The sequence below is a fragment of the Nematolebias whitei genome, chromosome 2, assembly GCF_014905685.2.
Source record: "Nematolebias whitei isolate Nwh7 chromosome 2, NemWhi1, whole genome shotgun sequence".
Classification (NCBI taxonomy): domain Eukaryota; kingdom Metazoa; phylum Chordata; class Actinopteri; order Cyprinodontiformes; family Rivulidae; genus Nematolebias; species Nematolebias whitei.
This window is the reverse complement of record NC_056499.1, coordinates 2,405,599-2,415,027: the sequence shown is the minus strand read 5'-3', so window position 1 is coordinate 2,415,027 and position 9,429 is coordinate 2,405,599. Positions and strand designations below refer to the sequence as shown.

The window sequence follows — 9,429 nt, the reverse complement described above, 5'->3', positions numbered from 1 at the left end:
TATTATTACTTATCATTACATCATTACTTATCATTACTTATCATTACATCATTCCAGGTCTCCCTTGTAAATGAGTCCTCGAGGCTCAGTGAGACTAACCTGTAGACATAAAGCTTGAATGAATGATTCCAGCTGATCTCAGTTTAAACTCTGGTTTGAAAGGAGGTGATTCATGTATGTGTTGCTTCAAGGAATGTTAGACCTTTGACGATGAATATATTTAATCTAAAAAAAAAATTCTGCATGTTTATCTTTTAGAATCAATCAACCTTTATTTATACAGGTAAATCCCATTGAGCCTCGAGGACTCATTTACAAGAGAGACCTGATTTCAACAAAGAAAGATGACAACAATGGACAACAGCAACAACAATAAGCAATTATAAAAACTCATACTACAGTTTTTTTTTTTTTTTTTTTTTTTTAACAAATAGGATGGCTAAAAGGAAAAAGGTAACAAAACCAAAAAAAAAAAAACAGCTAGATTCCAAGACAAATGTATAAAACTAAAAACAGGAACATGTCAGCATTGGACCCTGCCAGGAGTCCAACAGATTCTTAAAGCCACTTAGAGAGGTCAAGGTCGAGAGCTTCAAATCTTTTTGTAAGATATTCCAGGAAACAGGAGCGGAGTAGGAGAAGGCCCTTTTGCCTAGTTCAGTCCTCACTGAGGGAACACTGCAGGTAATAATGTCCTGAGAGCGCACTCCGTAGCTGCACTCACGCAGAGACATGTAGGAGGAGATGTATGAAGGCAGCAGACCAAGAAGTGATTTAAAGATGAAAATGTACCAGTGAGAGAGTCTGCGTGAAGTTAATGATGTCCAGTTAACCAGTGAATACAGGGTGCAGTGGTGGGTACGATAATCACAGCCAGTTATGAATCTTAGTGCACCATGATAGACAGCATCCAACATCTGCAGGGTTCTTGTAGGAGCGTTCATGTAAATAATATCACCAAAATCAATTGAGGGAAGGAAAGTCACAGATACAAGGCGTTTTCTAGCATTCAGGGTTAGACAGGATCTGTTTCTGAAAAAGAAACCCAGTTTAATTTTCAGTTTCTTTACCAAGTTTTCCACATGGAGCTTAAAAGAAAGATGTGAGTCGACCAAGATACCCAAATATTTATAGGAATCAACAAACTCAATGGGGACACCATTTGAGGATAAAATCGGAGGAAGAACTGCTGGGACCAACTTCCTATTTGAAAAAAGCCTCCCTTTGGTTTTTTCGGCATTTAGGACAAGTTTGAGGTGAAACAAATCAGTCTGGATGTAGTTAAATGCAGATTTCAGAAGCTGGAAAGCCTTAGCAACAGTTTTAGCTCGACAATAAACAACTGTGTCATCAGCATAGAAATGTATGGATGCATTAGGGATGTTTTTACCTACATTATGTATGTAGATTGTAAAGAGGGTGGGTCCTAAGACTGAGCCTTGTGGTACACCATTGTTGACTGTTAAATAACTGGAGGAAGTACCATTATGTTGAACACATTGCCTCCGGTCTGAAAGATAGTTAGAGAACCAACCAATGGTGTGATCTGAGAAACCGATTTCTGAGAGTTTATGACACAAGATGTTCTGATCCACAGTGTCAGAATCTTTAGACAGGTCTAAGAAAAGTGCAGCACAATAATCCTTAGCATCCAGTGCTTCAACAACGTCATTAAGAACCTTCAGTGAAGCAGTGGTTGTGCTGTGTTGTTAAAAGTTAGAAAGGAGCCAGTTTTAATTATATTTACAAAAATCACCATATTTGATAAATTTTTGACTTTTTATAATCACAAATATCATTTAGGTTGTTAATTGAGATTAAACACATTTCTATGTATTTGCCTTTTGGCTGTCGGTTTATTTTGCCGGCAAAACAATAAATATGTTTTTATTACTCCTTGCAAATTATTGCTCCAATAATGAGAATAACTAGTAGTTTATGTCTTCTTACTATTATTATTTCAGCTTTTCCCTCTTCAGAGGTCTCCACAGCGAGTCCTCCTCCTCCACCTCACTCTGTCCTCTGTGTCCTCTGTCCTCTCTCCATCTACCTCCATGTCCTCTCTAACTGCATCCATATGTCTCCTCTTTGTCTTTTTCCTGCGGCTGCATTTCTAACATCCTTCTACCAATATACCCACTGTCCCTCCTCTGGACATGTCCAAACCACTGTCCCTCCTCTGGACATGTCCAAACCACTGTCCCTCCTCTGGACATGTCCAAACCACTGTCCCTCCTCTGGACTTGTCCAAACCACTGTCCCTCCTCTGGACATGTCCAAACCACTGTCCCTCCTCTGGACATGACCAAACCACTGTCCCTCCTCTGGACATGACCAAACCACTGTCCCTCCTCTGGACATGTCCAAACCACTGTCCCTCCTCTGGACATGTCCAAACCATCTCAGTGTGTCCTCTCTAACTTTATCTCCCAGTTGTTCAACCTGTGCTGTATCTCTGATGATCTCATTCCTGATCTTCTCCATCCTTGTCTCTCCTAAGGAGAACCTCAACATCTTCATTTCTGACACTTCCAGTTCTGTCTCCTGTCTTTTTGTCCATGTCTCTGTCTCCTGTCTTTTTGTCCATGTCTCTGTCTCCAGGCCATACAACATAGCTGGTCTCACCACTGTCTTGTAAACTTTTCCTTTGATCTTTGCTGACACCCTTTTGTCTCAAATCACTCCTGAAACTTTTCTCCATCACTCCATCCTGCCTGGACTCTCTTCTTCACCACACTCCCCATGTTCCTGGACAGTGGACCCCAAGACCTTGAAGTCCTGCACCGTCTCATTCACACACATGGACTCTGTCTTACTACGGCTGACTTTCATTTGTGGACAGATTTCATTTTCATATTTTGCTCTAAGGCTGACTGGGGATGAGTATCAGTTTCTGAGGCCACCCAGTTTATATTCTAGTTGTGCACGTTTATTTTTCAGTTAAATATTACTCTCCAGAAAAACAAAACACTTTATTGTGAAAGGTTCATGAATGATCAAAAGCATCAGTAGCTGCAGTTTTAAGTAAAAACTTTTCTTATCTGAACTGAAGAAGAAACCAAACAGAGAAAGTTCTATATGAATGAGTTTTTGTTGAAATAAAGTGTTATAAAGGAATTGAGCGTGAACTTTGTTGTTATAAGGGAAGTTTTCAGTTCCTTAGTATCCCCTTACTTTCAGTGTTTTCACCTCGGTTGTACGACAGATCTGCTGAGTGTTACGTCTTGGATGCTGCAGTGTGCTGCAGTGTAAACTGGGCTTGTGGGACCCGTGTCGGCCTTTGGGCTGAATGCACGTGGGGGGGGCACACTGAACCACATCAATAGTTAGATGAGACACTGTCAGTTCAATTACCTCTAACATGATTGTTTTGTGTTTTTCCTCAAAACTATTGAGGTTCAGATCTGTACAAACCATCACAGTTTGATGCCTCAAACACCGCCTGACGGTTGAGAATGTCCTAAAGAAATTTATATCCTAATCTAAAAACACTAATTACTTTGGTTTTAGATAACAATAAAACTGATGGAAACATGATTAAGGTGAGAAATTAAGCATGTTTTAGTTTGGGTGGTGTAAGTCCTTCAGGAGTTATTGAAAGCAATATTTTTACAAACACAAAACTAATTTCCTGGTTCATGCTAAAATTGATTATGAGAATAATGGTTTTTATTTATTTATTTTTTAAACAATTGCAGGTATGTTGCTTGCTTTGACAACGGCGCGTTGTTTCCCCTCATTTTTATAATGGTTTTCTCGGCTTCTTGTATCCAGTGGGGAGTTTAGCCTCTGGGGTGCTCAAGCCTCCCTAACTTTTAACTCGGCTCCCCTGAAAAATGAAGAAACCACCATTAGGATTTTGTAAGGGAACAGTTCCCAAACCTTAGATTCACAAAAATATTGAATAAATATGAAATAAATGATGAGACTTTTAAACGGTCAGTAAAATCTATGATTTTTTTTTACAAGTCATATCCTCAACACTACCTGTCAATCAATCCAGTACATTAATCAGCAACTGACCAATCAGAGACCCCAATTTGTTCTGAAGGTAAACGCCCCGTACCTGCAGGAGCTCCACCCCCTTTTCCTCTGACAACGTTGTCGGAGTTTTGCATTACAAACTCTTTGCAGTCGCAGGTTAATGGTTGAATTAAAGGTAAATGCTTAAAGTTGTTCTTTGTTTTGCATGTTTAGATATTTGTTGTAACTTCTGGTTGTATAAGTTTAGTCTTTGTTTGCTTTGATCCTTTAAAAGTCCTGTTTGTGACGGAGGTCCACCTTTACGACCAAACCACCCTGAACACGCCCGATCTCGTCTGATCTCAGAAGCTGAGCAGAGTCAGTTAGTACTTGGATGGGAGACCGCCTGGTCTAATGCCAGGAGCTGTAAGTTTTGCACTTCTCACAAACCGCACCATGGGCGCGTTGTTCAAGCCCAGAGCCATTGTCAGCGCTGGGGGCTAAGCCCCCCTAAAGATCAGTTCCTAGAATCGCCCCTGCTTGTATCTACACGATTTCTTCAGCATTTGTAGAAAGTCAGTAAATGTTTTTGTTATCAGCAGCTGCAAATTGACTCATTTTTACTTTTGGTAATTTAGAATCCTGGAGCACTGGGCTCTCTGACCTTCTGTGTGTTTTCTGTCGTGAGGCGCCGTCACGCCTACAGTGTGTGTGGCTGCGGCTCTGCTAAGTGAAGGCAGCCACCTAGAAGCTGTCGCAGGCGGCGACCATGACATGTGACACGGGCCGGGGCTTGGTGGCAGATGGTAAAAGCCTGCTGTCAGTTTGGGAGAAGAGAGCCGAGCTAAAGCTGCTGTTTCACGAGGAACGCCAGAACTCGAGCACTTCCTGTCATCTAGAGTTCAATTTGTCAAAAGTTTCAGTTTATTAACACGATAAATAAAAAGAAGGGTTGAGCAGAAGCTGCATATTTCATATCCTCTCAAAAATGTGTGTGTGTGTTTTGTTGGTTGTGTAAATGAACAATTAGAAATTGACCCATGTTAGTTTGATACGCTTTAACATTAAGTCCCCATAAAATAAATTATTATTATTAAATGAAGTATTGTTAAAGAACTGTCGTGTTTCACAAAAATTATTTACGTTTTGGTATTTAATCAGATTTAAAGCACAAAGTATAATTCTTATGGAATTTTATTTTAACATATAGTAACCCAAAATCAAAAGCCTTAGATTTAGACATATATTTTATTGTTTTTATTAGCAGAAAAACTATTTATTTACATTTTCCTACTTTATAATATATGAAGTGAACTCAGTTTTGTCTAACTGCTCTGTGCACAGACGCTGTAGTTTTATCACCTTATCAACACCAGCACGCTGTTTTAGAGATGCACGTTAAGATTTTCCATTTTATTCAGTCGGATTTTACTCTTTTGCAGTAACTTGACATATGAGGAAAATATTATTTTGCAGCTTTGTCTAAATAAAAGAATGGGTTTTTACAGGTCAAACTGACCCATAATATGATCTTTATAAATGACTGGAGGTCTAAACCTCCACATTATTTATAAGCACATTGAGGGCAGTATTACGGTGTAGTGTCCGTCCATCCGTCCATCCGTAAAAATGTCTCTTGTCCTGCCCATAACTTCTTTTTTGTTCAACCTTTATTTATACGCGTTAGTCTCAATGAGCCTCGAGGACTCGTTTTCAAGAGAGACCTGTTCCAGAAAGAACAGACAACAACAGTAAACAACAACAACAATAAACTACAGTAAAAATGCAGTTAAAATAAGAGTATTGTATAAAACAATGAATCAGGGTGCTGTAAAACAGGTGAGATACTAAAATCAAGAACATATCTGCTTTCATTTTTCTACTGACTTTACCAAATGTTTGAAACCCCGTAAAGAAATTAAGGAGACAACGTCTGTTCCAAGATGTTCCAGGTGCAGGAGCTGAGTAGAAAAAGGCCTTTTATCCAAGCTCAGTCTGCGCTGAGGGAACGCTGCAGGTAATGATGTCCTGAGAGCGCACGCTGTAACTGCACTGACGACGTGACATGTGTGAGGAGATATAAGAAGGCAGCAGACCAAGGAGGTGAAATGAACCAGTGTGGGAGACTACGTCTAGATAATAAAGATAATTTAACCAACCTTGATACACACACAAGCTTCTCAGAGACTCTGGAAATCAGGGAACACCTGGAAAACGACTTTCACACTTTCCAGGCATAAAGTTTGAGTTAAAACAGGATTTTCACGTGTGCATGTATTAATGCTCGTGTTGTAGCATCATAAAGTCCAGGTCATCAGGTCCAGGTCCAGGTCCAGGTCCAGATGTCATACAATATAATTAATTATATGGGCTGATTGCAGTACGCATGTGCCCAGTGCTACACAGCACTTCCTGTCATCTCTGAATGTGACTCTGTGACGCTGAGTTCTGAGAGTTTTGTGTGGCTGAAATATCTTCTGCAATTTCAGGATCTGCTCAAGGGAAACTCGGGGAATTGTGTTTTCATGAACTGCTGGGAGCTCTGACACATGCATCATCACTAGACAATGTGTTGTATAATCTTTTCATTACCCCAACTCTAAGGTCAAGGTCAAATATTCAGGTCAAAGGTTATATGAAGCTGTTGCTATAGGTTGCTGTATTGCTACTTTGTTGTCTGGTGTCTAATGTAGTGTTGTCTTTTAATCTTCTCTTTACACTGGAGTGAATATGTGTAAAGCATAAAAAGTCAGTGGGAGAACATGAAGGTTGTGTCTCACTAGGCTGCATCTGCTGGCAGCTAGTTTGCTAATGGCGTTCATGAGGAAGTCTAAAACGTCTTGAACCCTTTGAATTTGTTTCCTCACATGAGTCAGAGCGGCTCACAGTCTTGTTGCTTGAGTTTTAAACATGTTTAACATGTTTTTGCAGCACGTCTTTTTGCCCACACTCTTGTGCCGTTATTGCCTCTTTAACCATCTGCACGCTCGCACTGGAGGAAACATTTAAAGCTGAGCGTTGTGTGGCCTTTTCTTGTGTTCTCCATGTGATGCTCAGTTTTCTTCTTTTGTGTTTCAGGTTTTCTCTTGGAACAGATAGTAGAGCTGCTCGGCCTACTTTCATATATCAGTAAGTTGCCTCGATTGCTTAATATGACAGTTTCATATTGTAAAGACTGTGTGGAAAGTTTCTTACAGAGACACTTGTTGCATTTCTGTCCTCCTCCGTTGGATAGACAATTTGGACTTAACAAATGATAGGATGTCCAGTTTTAGGTGCTCCAGTTTATCGATATAGTCAGACCTGAAGTCAGAAACAGAACATAATAGTTATAGAAATCTGATTATTGACCTTGAGCAGTGCTCTATGTTGTTAATGTTAGATCGAAGCACTTATTCTGTAGCTACATTCACTGCTCCCCATCCAAAAGTAGCTAAACTTTCAGCGGGGTAGGCTGGGCACTCGTTCTGTTGACAGGGCGGGTCACCCTCCTTGGATAAAGCTAGGAGAAACAATAGCAATAAACTATTAACTTGTCTGCCTTTTCACTGTCTGTTATACCTGTGGAAACCAGCGTGAGACTGTTTAGCTATGCTGGGTTTTACTGGGAGAGTTACATTTGATTCCTGGTGGAAAATGTGAGAATGTACCACAGTTTTCCCACTCAGTTAATATTAATACTCATCAAAGATAAGTTCATAAACTATTGTCACTGGAACATTTTAGTGCTGTGCAGCCAGTTGAGAATACTGTGGCCTAATATCACAAAACCTGAGCAAATCTAGTTTTGATGTGAAATAATGTATCATTGCACAGCTGTTAAAGTTGTATGTTCTTACTAAGATGGACAAACAACATTATTGGAATACTATACATGCTACAACCACATTTTATCCAACATTATTGACAGTTTTCCTACAACAACTATCTTTTAGTAAGACAACGAGCCGTGGAAATGAGAATACATAACATAAAGAAACAAAGGAAAGAAATAAACTGAATATACGTTATGCTGTGTTGGAATGTAGAAAGAAGCAAGAACGTTTGAGCGCCGCCTTCTCTCATCATTTATTAATTTTCTGTAAAAATATTCGTCCAGCCTGGTGCAGCACCGAGAAATGATTTGGGCTCTGGACCATCCTGACACTCTGTTAGTTTGCTCTTTGTTCTTGTAGTTATTTGACTTTCATTCTTCAACTTTTTTTATCCATTTTTTTATATTCACAGTTGATTTTGATTGAAAAGGACAGGGCAGGACCTTTGGCTTGTATGCCTAGTGTGAGAGCCATTGTGAAATCTTGAAGCTGGGTCTGTCTCCAGAACCACACAGTTTGTTAAGCTCAAATGAAGGCTCCATCCGTCTGTGCATCAAAGACAGTTTTTATCCATGGACGTTGGGATTGGAAGCAGGAGAGCTGTTTTGTGGATGACTGCATTTGGAGTCTGTTGCAGTGATGTGTGCTCAGTCTGCTCTTTACTCTTCTCTTCCTTTATTCTGATTAAATGCTTTGATGTAAAGCGAAAGCTGCAGAATTATTAATGTGTCTGCTGGTGAGTCATGCTGGGACTGTAAGTCATTTGATGCCGTCCTGTGAATCATAGCTGTCATCAAAAATGCTTCTTCTACCCTTTTTCAAGATTGCAATTATACATGCACGTCAGCGTGTACCCTACAGTGTTTGGTGTGTACTGTATGTACATTTTATTTGTTTTGTGGGATCTTTACACACTTTGTCAAATAAAAGGAGCCAGCAGCACAAATGTGATGAAAGCCCACCTGTGAAATAAACTGTGCATTTAAAGAATCAGGATAATCCGTGTACGTTCAACCAAAACAAGCTAATGCTTGTTACTTCTTATTAGTGAGTCAGATTAATGTAAAAAACAAAATAAATATGAAATAAATAAGTGTTTGGCTTTGGCTACCACTTTTTAAAGAACTATATTGATCAGAACAAAAGATAAAATTACATATGTGTGTATGGACAGTAGTGGGGGATGGTAGCCTTGAAGTGTTTTTAATTTATTTTTATGTTTGCTTGCCAAAAAAAAGGCTGAAAATTTAAAAAATATAAACACAAAATGTAGACTATTTAATTGGATTAGCACAAAGTAGGAGGGTCTGTAACCAGCCACGCCCACCTCTAACCACGCCCATGTGACAAACATAAAACTGTCAAATACATTAAAATTAGCAAAGCATTAATGCCCTTTTTATTCCTTCAAAACAAAATATTTTTGTGTTGAAGATTATTTAGAAAATCATTAGAAAAAAATGTGCACGAAACTATTTTGTATCTCAAAAAATCTTTGGCCATTAATGACATCATTAAAATAATACCAAAACAAGTGGAGTTTATATTCGGACATCCATCCATCCATCCATCCATCCATCCATCCATCCATCCATCCATCCATCCATCCATCCATCCATACATCCATACATCCATCCATCCATCCATACAT

At 39.4% G+C, this 9,429-nt stretch overlaps 1 protein-coding gene across 1 annotated transcript in view; it reads left to right on the top strand.

Moving 5' to 3' along the window:
- Positions 1 to 9,429, top strand: part of apba2b (amyloid beta (A4) precursor protein-binding, family A, member 2b) — an 88,407-nt gene that overhangs the window by 22,853 nt on the left and 56,125 nt on the right. Inside the window, exon 2 of the mRNA XM_037689442.1 lies at positions 7,042 to 7,092. The gene's annotated coding sequence lies outside the window, so the exon portion shown is untranslated. The remainder of the gene's footprint in view (positions 1 to 7,041; positions 7,093 to 9,429) is intronic.